Source organism: Plectropomus leopardus, chromosome 6, assembly GCF_026936395.1.
Source record: "Plectropomus leopardus strain MGB_pleo_1.0 chromosome 6, ASM2693639v1, whole genome shotgun sequence".
Classification (NCBI taxonomy): domain Eukaryota; kingdom Metazoa; phylum Chordata; class Actinopteri; order Perciformes; family Serranidae; genus Plectropomus; species Plectropomus leopardus.
Window position 1 is genome coordinate 35751317 of NC_142181.1, and position 17321 is coordinate 35768637.

Below are 17321 nucleotides of genomic sequence, written 5' to 3' on the forward strand. Positions count from 1 at the left end.
ACATGGAAAGGGGTAAGTGCACTAACTTATGTGCAAAGAGATAGACTCAACACAGGGCTTGGTGTTTGCTCGACATCAGTGGAAAATGTGAACAATTATCAGCAACTTACATACTGATTATCAGACAGTGCATAAATCCTATTTTACTTTTATTTTATTCTATTTTATTTATCTATTTCCTGTGAACACTTGTAGTCTATGTATATGACTGTCACTTTATTTTGGATATTTATTAACATGGTCAATAGAAGTTACTAAGATGGGATGCAACTATACAAGCAACAGATGTATGGGCTCCACAAACCTGGTTATTAATTTAAATTGTGTCATAATTATACTAATGGCTGGACACTTTGTTTTTGTATACTTGAAAATAGTATGATTATGTTGTGCAGAAGACAACTTATTATCATTTTAATTTTCTCCCTCTTGAAGTCTGAGTTAAACCAGCCCCTTATGATTAGGATAGAAGAGTCATCCATGAGTTGCCAACTTGATTCCCATTATGACCTTGTTTTCATATGATTTTTTTTTTTTTTAATTTATTACTATACTATTATTATTAATATTCAAATAGATATTTCCTTTTTCCCTTTAACCAGTATTCTTGCTGTTGTCTGGAGTGAAATACCACCCAAGGAAACTAAGCCCGAATTTTAAGTTGTTTTTTTTTTTTTTTCTTCTCTTGTTGTTGTTTCCTCTGCCTTCTCTTCTGCACAGAGGTGTTATTCTGTTTAAACAAAATGTGCGTTGTTGACTGATAGCTGTTACTTGCTGGTCAATTTGAAGGTGTTGTCTGTTACAGTGGGGTTGCCTTGTCGGGACTAGGCTGGGGTTTTGGGGAGGGGGTGGGTAGAGGGGGCCCCTCATGCTCTACCTATATTACATTTTCTTTTGTTAGTCTGCTAGTTTTTTATTATCTTTGCCTTTACTTTTATTGTACCATGGTCACACGAAACCAACACAGCATGCAAAACTCAGTATGTCTAGTACACTTAATGTAATAACTTTTAATGTCAGAGGCCTGGGCCACCCAATTAAGCGGAAGAGAGTTCTTACATTCTTAAAAAAGGAAAAAGTAGACATTGCCTTCCTTCAGGAAACTCATCTGTCCAATGAAGAGCATAAAAAGCTCAAGAGGGATTGGGTTGGGCAGGTTTACTTCTCTAGTTTTACTAGTTATAAAAGGGGAACAGCAATACTTATTCATAAAAAACTGCCTTTCATATTTAAGGAGCAGTATAGCAACCATGAGGGCAGACACATACTAATTCGAGGGATGCTATATGGACAAGAACTGTCACTGCTGAACGTATATGCACCTAACGAGGATAGCCCCAAATTTATGATGGATATGATCACCCTATTTAATCAATATAATACAGATCTTGGAATAGTTGCGGGAGATTTCAATTGTTGTATGGATAATAACTTAGACAGATCCTCTCCCACACTATCTAACCCCAATGCTTCCAAGACTCTGAAGTTAGCCTCGGCCGATGTAGGCCTGGTTGACGTCTGGAGAGAACTTAACCCTGCAAGGAAAGATTACACTTTTTATTCAGCCAGACATAAAACATACTCTCGACTGGATTTATTTTTTTTACCTCAGATCATCTCTCATCCATAATCTCATGTGATATAGGTCCTATTCTTATATCAGATCACTCACCAGTTTATCTACGGCTATCCCTACCTCAGCAGGCAAATCAAACCAAACAATGGAGATTCAATGCCTCACTCCTCACAGACTTTGAAGCCTGTAATAATATTAGAAAATGGCTAGAGGAATACAGACGGGATAACGCGTCCTCCCCTGTTACCCCGGCAGTGATGTGGGATGCAGCTAAAGCAGTAATTAGGGGGCAGCTGATCTCCTACACATCTGCAAAGAAAAAATCTATTATTAAAAAAACAGAACAACTTAAGAAAAAGTTAATTAATTTGGAACAATCACATAAACAATTTCCTACAGAGGAAAACTTGAGGAAACTAAATGCAACCAAAAATAAACTTAATCTCATTCAAACAGAGCATATCAAAAAACTTATGTTCTATACCAGACAGCAATATCATGAAAATGGTAATAAGCCCAGTAGACTCCTAGCCTATCAACTTAAAAAAGAACGTGCAGAAAACACAATAAAATGTACACGTAATGCAACAGGCCAGTTGAAATACGATATGCAATCAATTAAGTCCTCATTTCTTGACTTTTATTCACAGCTTTACACGTCAGAAAATCCTTCTGAAACCAATATTCGTAGTTTTTTGGAAAAAGTAACCCTACCCTCTATCTCAGAGGACGAAAAGAAGCAGTTGAGTGCTCCATTCACCTCAGATGAGGTGTTACAAGCAATTAAGTCAATGCCCTCGGGAAAAACTCCAGGTTTAGACGGATATTCAGTAGAGTTCTATAAGGTTTTCTGGGTGCAAATTGGGCCACTTTTTATGCCTATGGTCACAGACTTCTTTGAAAATGGAACTCTTCCTGACACCATGAAGACGGCAATAATATCATTAATACATAAGAAGGACAAAGATGCTGCTGAATGCACGTCATTTCGCCCTATTTCGTTACTCCCAGTTGACTTTAAGATATTATCAAAATTAATTGCACATAGGCTGGAAGACTTGTTGCCCCAGATCATTAACCCTGACCAGTCCGGCTTTGTGAAAGCACGCTATGCATCTGACAATATCCGGAGGTTATTAGATATAATTGACCTCTCGGCTCTACATAACAGAACAGCTTTACTACTTTCGCTTGACGCAGAAAAAGCGTTTGATAGGGTCGAGTGGTCATATTTGTTTGCCGTTTTGGAGAAATTTAACCTTGGCGAAAAATGCATTGGGTGGGTCAGATCTAAGTATAGCAACCCAAAAGCTAAAATATGTGTAAATGGTACCCTCACCAAAACATTTGATCTGTTTCGAGGTTGTCGGCAAGGGTGCCCATTATCTCCATTTTTATTTAACCTGGCAATTGAGCCACTCGCAGAAGCCATACGGGCTAATGAAGAGATTGCTGGTATCAATATTGGAAGAACAAAGAACAAAATTTCGTTATATGCTGATGATATAATTCTATATTTAACCAACCCTGAGCGATCAATCCCAGCAGTATTAGAACTTATCACTAAATTTGGAACAATATCCGGCTATAAAGTCAATTTGACAAAATCTAAAGCTTTATTAATTAATTCATCAGTCTCTAGTAAACTCAGGGCCATTTCACCATTCACCTGGGCTCAAAACAGCTTTAAATATCTTGGGGTGAACGTGGCTATAAATCTTAAAGATCTTTACACTATAAATTACATTCCATTACTTAAAAAGATTCAGGAAGAATTAGAACATTGGAAAATGCTCCCCATTTCATTTCTCGGACGAATTAATGTAATTAAAATGAATGTTCTGCCCCGTCTTAGCTATCTATTTCAGTCACTGCCCTGTTATCTGGATAAAACGTTCTTTAAATATATAAATAAAATGTTAACCTCTTTTATCTGGAGGAATTCCCTACCAAGAATAGCTTTTAAAACTTTAACAAAGTCTAGAGAGAAAGGAGGACTGGCATCACCAGATTTACAGATGTACTACTGGGCCGCCCAGACAAAGGGCCTGATTAGCTGGGTGCAAAAACGCAATAACGCACATTGGATAGATATAGAAGAACTCTGTACTCCTATTCCCACAACCTGGCTACCATTCATAAACAATATAAGTTCACTACATCGAATAAAGAAAACATATGTAGTTTACAACACTCTTCAGGCTTGGCAAGATATAAATAAGTTTTGTGGGAATTTTGGCAAAATCTCCAGGTTCTCCCCCTTATCCTCAAACCCAGATCTACCACCATCAATTGGTAGTTCCTTGTTTGCAAAGTGGAGAGAGAATGGTATATGTCAGCTCCAACATTTGTTTGTAAAGGAAACACTCAAATCTTTTATAGACTTAATGTCAGAATACAGAATTCTGAAACAGGACTTTTACAAATATTTACAAATTCGCCATTTAGTAAATACCCTGAAAAGAGAAAATCGTCTGTCCTTGGAGCTGACAAATTTTGAAAAGATTTTGGTGAAATCTACAACATTAAAAGGAAAAATCTCTGTAATTTATAATGCTTTATTAGACCATCACAGCTCTTCATTGATCCCACTTAGGAACATATGGCAGAGGGATATGGGATGTGCTTTTGATGAAGATCAGTGGGATGCTATTTGCCAGAATGTTTTTTCCTCATTGTCCTGCAATAAAATAATTGAACAAAATTATAAATTCATGCACAGGATATACCTTACTCCACTCCGTTTATGTAAAATGTTTCCTAACTCATCTTCCAGATGTCATCGTTGTAAAACATGTAAAGGGACAATAATGCATGTTTTTTGGGATTGCAGGAAATTAAAATATTTCTGGAAGGCAATACATGATTTAACTGTTAAGGTTGTGGAAACCCCGTTGGACATTACACCAACACGGTACCTCTTTGGTATGGAACTGGACAAGACACTGGACGCCACACACAGGAAGAGGATTACCATAATATCTTATATAGCAAAGAAATGCATCTTGCTCAAATGGAATCAACAAAGACCCCCATCATTTGACTTGTTTAAAGAAATCTTAAATGAAACTTTAAGACTGGAGCAACGCACATATACTCTAAAAAACAAGGGGATGCCTTCCAGAAGATATGGGAACCGCTTATGGACCTCTGACACACATAATCAGGGTTTGGCATGCTCAAATACTACTTTCAGAGGATGAACTGTGACCATGGACTGATTTAATTTACTCTGCTGTACTTCTTGTTGTTGTCTGTCATGTATTAGTTTCTTATGTTTTATGTTTTATTTTATTTTATTTTATTTTATTTTATTTTATTTTATTTTGTTTTATTTTGTTTTATTTTATTTTATTTTGTTTTATTTTATTTTATTTTATTTGTGTATTTTTCTCTTCATTTCCCTGATTGTATGTTCTGAAATTTAAAAACTAAATAAAAAGATAATTGAAAAAAAAAAAAAAAATCAGATATTTTAAAATATAAAATTTGAAATATGACCTTTCTGTGACTATGTGTTTTTGTTTGTTAGTTTGTTAGGTTTCTAGGCACAAAAGACAAAACAGTGTTAACCTCAGTGATGTTGAAACGTAATGTTTCACTGTATCTGCTACAAAACAACATACCACATATCTGTGGTTAGCAGAAACATACGCCTTTTTCCTTTTTTTGGTGACTGGGTTGTAGTTTTGTTCCATGCTGTCAGTCTGTAATTTTTGTTACTCTCTTTCTTGGCCAAGACACTCCTGAAAAAGAGAGAGGAAAAGAGAGAGGAAAATAAAAATAAGGATGAGTGAGAAACAACAGATGCATATCTAAAATTTAGACATAAATACATTTTGAGGGATGTGATTATCAGTTTAGAGTGTTTAAACTGTGTCTGAATATATCATATCCTTGTTCATGATAAATATCCATGTGATCTGTTGTTGTGATCACATATGTTGTGTATATGGTATGTGTTTAAGTGTTTTAGCCCCTGTGTTTTAATGAAGGTTCAGGAATAAGACTGCACTCCTCTCTCCCACTAATTCTAACCTCCTGCATCTGGCTAATTCAACCACCTGTGCCTCATCAATCCAATCACCTGCTGTGACCTATATAGGCGTGTCTAACCCTTGCTGCCCTGTTTGTCTCAGTTCTCAAACAGTCCGCCAAAGAAAGTAAAAGTGAAAGAAAGAGTTTCACTCTCATTTTGAAACAAGCCTTGTTTCTGTTGCTATATTTGCATCTTTCTCAGAGGTGTGTCAGCAATTTGCATTGCTTCCTCTTAGATGCAGCTGCTTATGGTCTGGCACCTGTTCTCAACTTTTTAGAAAGTCCTGACCTCAACTGTGTGCTGCTATTTTCTGGGAGTTACACACCAGTAAATGTCCCCAATATAGCAACAAAGGAAGTTAATGAGAAAATACACTCTCTGCAAAGGAATACACTCCCACACACTATTGGGTCATATGTGATGATTGAGAGGGAAAATACAGTCTTAACAGTTTTTTCTTGGAAAAAAAATGTGCATTAGTATACTTTTATCACAAAATGCAGTAATACATTTTGAAAGAAATTTGGTGGATAGTTTGACCTTTTGTGTAGAAAAGAGGATTTTTTTTTTCAATTACTTAGATGGAAAAAGATCTGCACTTAGTCCCATGATTATCTCTCACTGTGCAGATGCAGATATGAAATATAGCAACGTGCAAGTCTTTTGTGTTTATCACATTCATTCAGCCTTGGTGGAGTTGTGTGCTCTGGGTTCATTCTCCCCTCATGACTGTATTGATCTCCGAGCTAAACCGACTCTCAGCTGTCGTCTTTAAAGTGTTCAGCTTCAGCAGATGTTTTCAGGGATTTTAGTGAGTGGATGTGCATCACAATCATTCACTGTCCTTGTCTTCAGTCTGCCGGGCCTGCATTCTCTTTTTTTTCTTTTTTTTTTCAGACAAAACTCATAAAATTATTCCAACAAAACTTTTCCTGTCATTTTTAAATTATTTTTTTCCACTCCATCCCCTCATCTGTAGAGGCCTGTTTAACCTTGAACAGGAAGCATTGTTATTATTGGTCTGAAAAACAGACAACAAAAAGATGTTTTGCGTCTCAAAGTGGCTCCCATGTGGTTTCTTTGAGACTTTGTGTCTTTTTATTGTTTAAACTCCCATCATAGTGTCCTTGGTGCTTCTGTTTTACATTTACTGATGACAGGGAGCCTTGAGTGCAATTCTAAACTGCTATATTTTAAGACTGGTACTAAGGCAATATTATCAGGTGATGCATCCAGCCTGTCTTCCCTCAATTCATCTTCTTTATTCTTGTAGAGAATGGAGAGGCAGAACTTCACACTGTCTTCAGTGTCAAAACTTGTGAATCTGAGGAGCCATTGTTTATTGTTTGTTGTGGTTGGGCCTTTTTTTGACACAACAACAACATTTTAGGGGCCTGAAAACACAAACTTTTGAGACCTGATTCCAGAGTGTAATATTTTCAAGAAGCAACCGCTTTTGTCGCCATGTAAACTGGCAATGCCCGTATCCTATGAAAACGGTGATGTCACTTCACACATGAACATGGTGTTCTTCTATGGTGTGCCGTTACAAAGTTACACCACCAACTACTGGCCTGGCATGCATACTACAGCGTTTTTGGTTGTTTTTGCGAATCTGTGTACACAAGGATCACTTTCGCAATGTTGTTATATGGACGCAGATTTTTTAAAACCCAAAGTAAAGACTTCAATTTTGTTTAGGTCCATTCTCGTCAAAACGTGGCCTAATGGTGTCATATTTCTGGTAACATTAAGCAACTGAACTTAGATTATGCGGATACGGTTAAGGGGTCTTCCATCAATGGCAGCAATGTGTGGCACTTTATAATAATAATAACTTTATTTATATAGCACCTTTAAAAACAAGTGTTTCAACAGACAAAGCAAAAGCAGGAACTCACGGAATAATAAAAAAAAAAAAAAGACATCAACAATCAAGCCAAACAGAGAAAGCTAAAAGGCCGCAACGAAATACATATCCCAACTTTTTTAGAAAATAAAAAATAAATGCAATAAAAGGCGAGCACATCAGTGGGGGTTGAATAAAGATAAGTAAGATAAGTAAGATAAGATAAGTAGCTAGTATGGGTCATGCTCCAAAAACAATGGATTCTATCATTTCGTTATTGCAACTCAATAGTGTCTGTCAGTGCCCCAGGGATGATGCAGAAGTTAGCATTGCCCTGGCTCCCTCGCCATCAGCCTGTGGGATTATTCCACAGGATTTCAGATTATTGCAGAAAATGAACAAACATTGATGACGCTTACATGTTTTGTTCAACAAGATGATCTTCACAATTTTCCACTGCTCTTAGGATTTTTTTTTTTTATTTTTGAAGCCTAAATGTAATCGCCAGAAGTAAAAAAGCTAATATAAGGCTATACACCAACTACACTGCGATCACATAATGCCAACCACTACAACAAGGCTGTAAAGCCATGATTGACGCAGCTCGGTGTGATGATGTTCTGTAGTCTCATTAAGCCACTTGTTAGTGTCTCTTTTCTAAGACTGAAAGTCTCCTCAGCTTGTGTCAGACCTTTTGTTAGGCTTTTAAACAAAAACACATAACAAAAAAAAATAATAATTCTGAGAAGAGTGAACTGACAGTGCTAAAATGTTAAATCAATCCCGGGTGGTGGGACGCATTCTATTACACCTTTGCTTCCTAAATGTCCGCATCTTATTAACCACACACCTCCAGGTTGTGATGCAGGCTTTCTGTTAAACATTTTCCAGGATTACCCTTATCAGCGAGAACATCAGCAGGAACATCAGCAGAAACATTAGCAGGGAATGCAAAATGGGTCTAGAGACTGTGAGATTTTTGCAATTTTATAAGTTTAGCTCCACTGTGTGATATAGATCTAATAAATGTCGGTACGACATTAATTAGATGCCTGGTACCTAGCCTGGTACCTGGACCACAGACACAGAGCATATGGTACAAACTGACAGGTTAGCGGTTGGAAGCATTAGGAAGCACCTTTGAAGTAGCAGCAAGGACACAGGCAGAGGGCTAACAGCTCTGATATGTATGCATGAAAGCCACAAGCAGAGGGCTACACTGCCAGTCAGTCCACAGTTGGAGTTTTATTACCACTGTCTGAATATTTCATTGATTAGAATCTGCTGGTGGCTCATTACGGTATTGATTGCAGACTTGTGAATTTTAAATCCATGATCTGTCAGATTCATTCAGTGTTTTCCAAAGTGTCATTTATAAACAAAAAAAGTCTGCTAACATACGCTGCATGTGCCAAAAACTTTTAACACCAAACCATTCATGCAAAATAGCTTCACTGTGTGCAACATTTCTTTACTGGCGCTTCTATTCATCAGTTTGTTTCTAAAGTTAGGAAACTCTGTGGTGACATTTCAAAACTTTTGTTCCCTTTTTGTTTTATGTACCCTAAGAAATTCTCAACAAGATTTCATTTCCATGCAGTGTAGTTTCTGAGACATCGGGTGCTAAAGCGTCCTCTGGGCTTGCGTGCTGCTGAGTTCATTTTATTTCTCTTTCATCTTTTGTCTACTTAGCTGCCATTACTCCTCTCTTAGTGACTCTCGTTCTGTGTTGTTCACTTGTACTGATCTCTGCCTGACAGTTTTGCTGTAAGCAGAAACATACAGATAAAAAGACACCCAGAGATTTGTAAATTTTACACAGTTACTCACTTTAATTACAGCATTTCATGTTGAGTCTTTTTTTTTTCTTCCTCCTCACATTGTGCACCTGTCCTGGATTTCTGCTCTGTCTGCAGAATGCAGCCACAAACTTCTTCCTCGAACAGATGTCTGTGACATCAGAAGAACGCACATCTAGTGGAGCTGATCATCTGCTGGCAGTACCCTAATACGCTAATGAGATACAGGATTTTTCGGATACCAGCTGAACAGGAAGAATCAGCACTATCGCACACATCTGAAGAGACAAAGATTAATTAGTTCTGAAGAAGGCACGGGAAGTATGTAAGCAGGACAGAAACAGACAGATCCGAGATCAAGTTTCTGTGTGTGTGTGTGTGTGTGTGTGTGTGTGTGTGTGTGTGTGTGTGTCTCAACTTTGCCAAACTATCTACAGTTACTATCTACAGAAAGATGACATGCTTGTAACATTGATGGTTAATACAGCTATATATAGCTAACACATAGCTCAACTTAATGAGATTATGTGTCATGCATCAACACATTGTCATGCCAACTTGTCAAATATAGCACTCACTCCAAACTCAAAAATATGTCAGTGCTTTCAGCGTATGAGCATGACCTTCCTCGTCCACCTGGAACATGGCTGGATAGCATCTAATGAGAACGCGCTTGATCAGAACCTTCCGCATCCAACCAGAACGCTGCTGGATAGTGGTGATGCCAGACCCGTCTACATGCCACACGGACAGCGAAAACCGGAGTATACATCCTGACAGAACCATGTGACATGCACATGAAATGCTGATGGACAGTGTCAGGTTATAACTTTGCTGGTAAAAGCATAATATAAAGAGTGTGAGTGCGCTTACACCTTACCATGTGCCTCGCACAAGAGTGTTTGGAGTTCTGATAGTTTGGGGGGGGGGAGCAAACTATCCAGATGGAACAGCAAAATGCTCCAAGGACAACAGGAAAGCCATAAAAGAAAAGTTCTTCATTTCCTGTTTTCCTCTTGTGGTGCTTCCTCTTAAACAACTCTCAATTTGGTGACACCCAGAAAGGTACAGTGACCTATAGTGGCTAAAGTGTTAACCTTGTGTTTTCCACAGGGCTACATAAAAGACAGCAGTTCAGTGTCAGGAATTCATATCTTCTCCTGAACCACAACAGTGTTACATTACCTCTGGTTGACAGAAAGCACATGCCTCCTCCTTGATTCTTCCCGTTGAACAGTTCAGCCGCAATTAGCTACCAAACCCATTCATTGTCAGGTCCTTGTGTCGGTATTTTGCAGAGCCATGTTTCAGTTAAGGCATAAAGGCACACATACATAATTTTGCATTTGAGTTTGGCCTTCCAGCTCATCTACCTTGTTCCTGATAGACTGCACATTGGAGAACAGGACTGAAGGCAGTGGAACAAGCCTGCGGCAGTAGCAGCAGTTGTTGAGGCTGTTGAGACCCCCAAAACATAAAAAGCTGAACTGTATGAATGACCTCATAGCTCTCATACTGAGTCCCTGACATAAGCTCCACACACACAAGATGTTAATTACAAGTTAAAAACTTAAAAAAACAGGTAAGAGTAGTTAGGTAGATTGCACTTAAACTTTATTTATGCAGGTAATCTAATTGAGACACGGGGTAAGGAACAGGCAGATTTATCAATGCAGTACACACAACATTACAGAGAAAGTGCCAAGTGGAAGCAGATTATAAATACTAAATACTTTCCAAAGATGCCTTTTCCTGTGCCTTGAAAATAAGGTTAAAATCCATCAGTGGGATCAAGCCGGACAGCTTCAGATTCTGCTGTAGCTTGGTAAGGTAATAAAGGCCTAGGAGTGTGGGCTATATCAAGTTATATCAATGCAAAAGTCTACGTGTGGACAAAGATGCCCAGTTGACCAGACAGTACAAAGTGCAATGGTGAGTGGGGGGTTTACAGCCAGTTATGAATCTTAGTGCTCTGTGATAGACAGCGTCCAACGTCTGTGGAGAGGCATTCATGTAAAAAATGTCACTGTAGTCAAGAGGAGGTAAGAAGATGGCAGCAACAAGCCATTTACTTGTGTTAAATCAGTGATTCTCAAAGTGTGAGGTGCGGCACCATGGCAGGGGGGGGCACAAGACCACTTGTATTTTTTATGTCTGAAAACTCTAGCAGCTGACACTATGAAGCCCAACAAATTAAAAAGGTACTTTGAATCATAACACCCTTCTCACGTCAATAAACCACTGGAGTTTTTTAAGAGAAAAAAAAATACTGCAAGCAGGAAAATCGCTTTAAAAAATCAGCATCAGTCAACAACCAAGCACAGCTGGCCTCATGCAAGGTTGCATACAGAATTGCCCAGTGCAAGAAGCCACACATGGTAAATATCTATATGTTTTTCTTTGCACAGATTTATAGTTCTTCAAAGGGGGTTGCATATTTTATTTTATTTGTATGTATTTTTTGAAAAAGCACAGTCTAATTGAGCAATTTAGTTTAGTTATTATTCCAGCAAAGTAACTGCAATTTGTGATTTTCTTTACTTCGGAATGAGAACTGGCTGCATGTGTCTGTGCTTCTGTGTTCCTGTGTGCATGCAAGTGTCACCATGTTTGTAGCTCTCTCTCTTTCCCATACACATACACATACACACACACACACACACACACACACACACACACACACACACACACACACACACACACACACACACACACCATGTGGCCCTTCTCAGCGGGCATCCCTCTTGAACCAGCAGAACCTGTCAGCTCTTTCGTGCACTGAATCTGTCATTATATTTGAAAAGAAAAGTCAGAAACGACACACTTTTTTTTTTTTTTTTTAGATAACAGAAGGATGTCGATGTTGCTCAGGCAACTGGTCAGTCAGTCCGAGCGTTTAACACTTCTTGATGATGGGGCTGTGCAATTCATCACTTTAAAAATTATTAAAAATTATTATTTCAAAGGGTACAATCTGTTCACCACAGTGGCATGGGGTGAACCTGATCTGATGTCAGAGCACAAACACACCATCTTCAAACTGAACCATGCAAGGAAATCAAAAATCCGAATGTCAAAGAAGTTATTTTAAGAAACGCAGAGGAGGAAAATCTACAAATTGGGTTTAAACAAAAGAGGATGAAAAGCTTCTCTAGTCGTGAAACATTGTCCTAATTTTTCAAAAGCCTGCTGTTTAGAATAGGAAACTTTTTTTTTTTTATAAAGTGCTTCTGTTCCTTTTGCTACTGAATATCTACTAATCTGCACCTGCTCCTCTTGTAAGGCTCTGAGCATGCAATGAATTAACATTTGCTCTCCACCTACATGGCTTACAGTTGTATTCCACTTATCTTTTTGGCCTCTTATCTATCTCTCTCTGCTCATTCTCACTTTTTTTCTCACCCTTCACCTTTTCCTCTCATTGCTGATTTCTCTTCCTGTTGCTCTTTAACTGGGTAATGTTAATTTTCTGTCCTGACTGACAACATCTCAGACCAAATTAATGAATTCCAGAATTTTTTTTTTTTTTTTTATTAAATTCAACCTACTTGCCAGAATAAATGTTGGCACTGTACATTTCTGCAAACCACAAATATGTTACATGTGTAGATATTACGTGGCAGCTATGTTGAAACTTTTTAACAATGCTGTGATTAACATGTGATGAGGTTTGAACACAAAAACCACCTGGTTATGGTTAGATTTTGTTTTGGCTGAAAGCACTTTTTGTGGCACAATCCTCACTGGAAACACAGCAATGACTTGATAAATCACACCCTGTTTTATTGTTTATTGTTCTCAAATGGTGATCTGCAGCTACGCAGGTGTCCCACCTAGGTGACAGGCTGTCCATCATCACCTTCCACCTGATGACACAGTCTGTCCATATACCAGACCGTTTTCATTCCGAACTTCATTCCGAACTTTTCAGTGCTTTTGGGGTAAGTGTGTGGAACCAAAAGCATCTTTTGTGTGCGCATGAATTGCTACTGGACTGCATAAGCTGATGATGTCAAGTAAGTAGAGGGTAGATTTATTGCAATTATTCTTGATGCTGTCACATCTTTGGAGTTGAAGGTTGAGTTGATTAAAATCAGCAGCTACATGAAGATTCCATCTAGTTGGATGGTGATGTAGCTGCTGATGACATAGTTCAATTCCTGCAGTGCATTTTTTTAAATTTGCATCAGTCTTGTGTCCAGATGGCTCCCACAAGGTCAGTCCATCCTGTGTGAGTGAGCCAAAATCACATCTCATCCACTTTAGTCTCCTGTGATAAGACATGAGACAGAAGAAGGCTTGGTAGAGGAACAGCTCCCACTCCAAGTCAGGCCAGCCTCACTGTGGTACTGACTCTTCTCCCTCTTTTCGTCCGGCACTTTCAGTTTCGTTTCTCCCCTCCGGTCCGACCGGCTTGCTGGTGTATGCCATCGGTGGGGACCCTTTCACGGTCCACTGCATTCAGTCCAAGCCCCACACAACCTTTCCCAAAGCTGACAAGTGCCACTATCTTAGAAAAGTTGTGCTTCCTCAGAAGGGGCCATGGTGTTGAAAAACCATTTGCTAAATGAGCCTTAATTGCATCTCATCTACTTTTTTCTCCCGCGAGCAGAAATTAGACAGAAGAAGGCTTGGAAAAGGAACAGCTCTTGGTCCAAGTCGGGTCAGCCTCACCCTGATACCAGCCCTCCTCCTGCTCTTTGACTGGTGCCTTCAGTTTCGTTTTTTCCCTCTGGTCTGACTCACCGTTCGGCACAGGCCACTGGTGGAGATCCTCTCACGGTCTGCTGCATTCAGTCCAAACCACAACTTCTCTGGATGTTAATAAGTGCCACTCTATCGTAGAAAAGTCATGCTGCAACAGAAAGGGAAATGGTATGCTGCCATCATCATTGCAGGCAACAACAAAAAATGCACATGGTGGGATGATGCTGTATGTGGTTATGTTTAGGCAACAAAAGCACACAGCAACCAACACCAGGATGAAAAACCATCACATTCAGACGGGTAGTGAGCACCGGACTCGCATAAAGGTCCGGGGTTTGTTGTAACCTACATTCGTCCTCCCACCCACCCTATAGCTGCCCTCACCTTCTTTATGTTACGTTGTTAACAGAAGCATTTCAACCTGACAGCGTTCTGTGGCATATTGTGCATGTGAAAGATCTGTCCAGGCACATCCTCAACTGATGCCGCTGGTCAGCTTATCATGCTGCCACCGCAGGTGCTGTGCGGTTGTCCAGCCATCAGGCAGTGTATAGTAACACCATTCTGTCCGGCCACATTCTCAGCTGATGCCATCCCGTTGCATATTCAGACATAAAAGGTGACTTTTGGCGTTGGGAACGTATGCCAAAACCATTGTCAAAGCATTGGTATTTGACAACTTCGGAATGAGAACAAACTGCAAGGTCCAGAAGGTTGATGGCTGCAAGGTGAGAATGGCCTGATATGTATGAAATGTACAAATCTAACTCATTTGTGGTTTGTAGAAAAGAACAATGTCAACAAATACTTCTGGAGATTGAGCTTTATATTTTCTTTTTCTTTTTTTTTACTTTATTTTTCATGAAAAGACATTAAGTCACTTTCTGTCCTTACTTGTGGTTGTTCATTTTTCAGCAGGCTACTTGAGTATTTTGGTCAGAAACTCCTTCCATTGCAAACCTTGTTTAAGACAAATACAAATGCAGAACAGCACAGACATTCTTTCCAGTCTAATTCTGCATAATCATTAAGTTTTTGTTTTTATTGAAACTTAAAAAAGTACTCGGGGTCCATGTATATTCATGTTAGCCGTATATTGTGCAGTGTCTTTAAGTGCAAATGAGTCGTATATTTGTTTGTGTGAAAAAGCAGAGAAAGCTTTATTTGCATCTAATTACAGACGTGTGTGATTATAAATTGATTCCGAGAGACAGAGTCAAGGGCCTTCAGGTGATAATTGATACTGAATTTGATTTACATACAAAGAGGCTGTTTATTATTCTTATGTTACATTTTTCAAAGGCTGGATTTCTTACTTTGGAATCTGGACCTCCTCATTTGCACCTCTAAGAAGCTACAAAAGCTTACTAAATGTCCTTAATCCTGAATAATAGTGAGACATAAATTGGCTCACTACAACAAAAGTTTAAAGTTACAAATGAGCTGCTTTGCTGTGTAGTTTTCCCTCCTTTCCACTACATTTTCAGTACAAAGAAACATCCTCAAGGCTCACGCTCAGCTCGCTCAGCTTCAAACACTCATTGTTTGGAATTTTTCAAAAGAATTCAGGAGAAAAATCTTTTAATGTGAATGCAAAGGATGATGTGGAGAAATTTCCCAGCGATAAAACAGTTTGTGATGCAGGGCTACGCTAAAAGCTAAACATGGACTCAAGAAACTAGAATGATTATTGAAAGATTGACGGAGCATCTCAAAAGCTGTGATTTTTCTCTGTGGCCTCTTTTTTTCTTTCCCCTCTGTCTTCTTCATTGTCTTATCTTTACACCAAAGACCCCTGTGTCCAGCAGGACACATGGAGCCTGATAAGGCAACAATCTCTACCTAAACCCTAATACCCCGTCCTTAATATTTCCTATTGTTTTTGAGGAGCAGAGAAGCCTTGGGAGAGAATAGATTAGACCTTCTTTGTCAACAAGTGGAAAAGAGACAAATTACAATACTTCTTCTGGCTGCAGAAACCCAAACTTCATCAGTTGAACCTGTTTCTTGTTTTCTTTTTCCTCAATAAAAGTGCTCCTGAAAACAAGAAAGGCTGCATTTAGTGATGCTTTGTCCTACATGATGAGAATATTTTTAATGTTCTTTTTAAAACTGTTCTCGGTAAAGGTCTCAGCCTGGATTTGATCAAAATGACATAAATTAATTTTGTGAGCTTTTCTTTGGAGGCTGTAACAAATAAGTATGAAATGTGGGACTAAAAGAAACAGAGGGGAGAAAGGAGAAAGAAGGGACAAAGACAAAAGTAAACAGACACAAAACACTAATTTGATGGTGGTGGTGGTGCATGAGGAAAAAAAACTACTAAAATCATGAGGAATTTATCTCTGATGGCCTTCAATATTTTCAGCAAACTTCATTGAAATCCAAACTTTAGATTAAACAAAAAAGATTATTCAGTCAAACCTCTGTAAGCAGATAAAGCAGCGGTCAAAAAATTGTTGTTCAAATTTGGCACTCAGACACAAAGACATGGGAAAATGGAATTCTGATTGAAAAATAGTTCTCAGTACTCACCAAAAACCTCTAAAAAATAAAAATCAGTTTGTCAAGAAAGGGAGTTTCAGTAAGTCCAGCCAGTCCATTCTCATTCTGTTCTTTCAAGTAGTGCTGCTTTGTCAATGCTTTTGGTGTGATAGTGGACCTTTAGCGCGCACATGGAAGGCTACACTAAAAAAAAAATAATCCTTTGGTTTGGTTTTAATGTGTACATCACACCCACATGATAAGAATGTGAATGATTTACAAAATTTCATTCTTTTTCTCAATAACTTGTTAAACCAAAGCATTTCAATTATGTTTGAGTATTTAAAATAATCTCCAATTAATTGAGTCATGTTCAGGATACCTGTTTTTCAAATGCTACTATAACTTGATTTGTTAATGCTAATATAATTTAAATGTATTATGTAACTAAAAAACTATTTTATTATGTCCTTACAACCGAAGTTAGGTCTCTAAATTTAACTTGACTTGTTAAAGCAAGGCAAATGCATTGTAGACATTTTTGTGTGCAAATACAAAAATCAAAACTGATTGCATTGACAAAATTGATTGTATTGATCCTTTAACTTTGCCGTTCACACACTTCAAAAACACAAGTTTAAAAACACAAATAATGAAAATACAAATCACATTAAAACACAAAAACTGTTTTCACAGTAAATTCACAACAAAAATAAATTAAAAGTAAATTCTGCATAAAGTGCAATGGATTCATGGTACACATAGTCTAACTTCTGCACTCTTTTCAGTGTACCAGTGGAAGTACATACAAACTCCATACACCTCAGATAACAGTGTTAACTTATGACAGTACATTCAAAAACATCA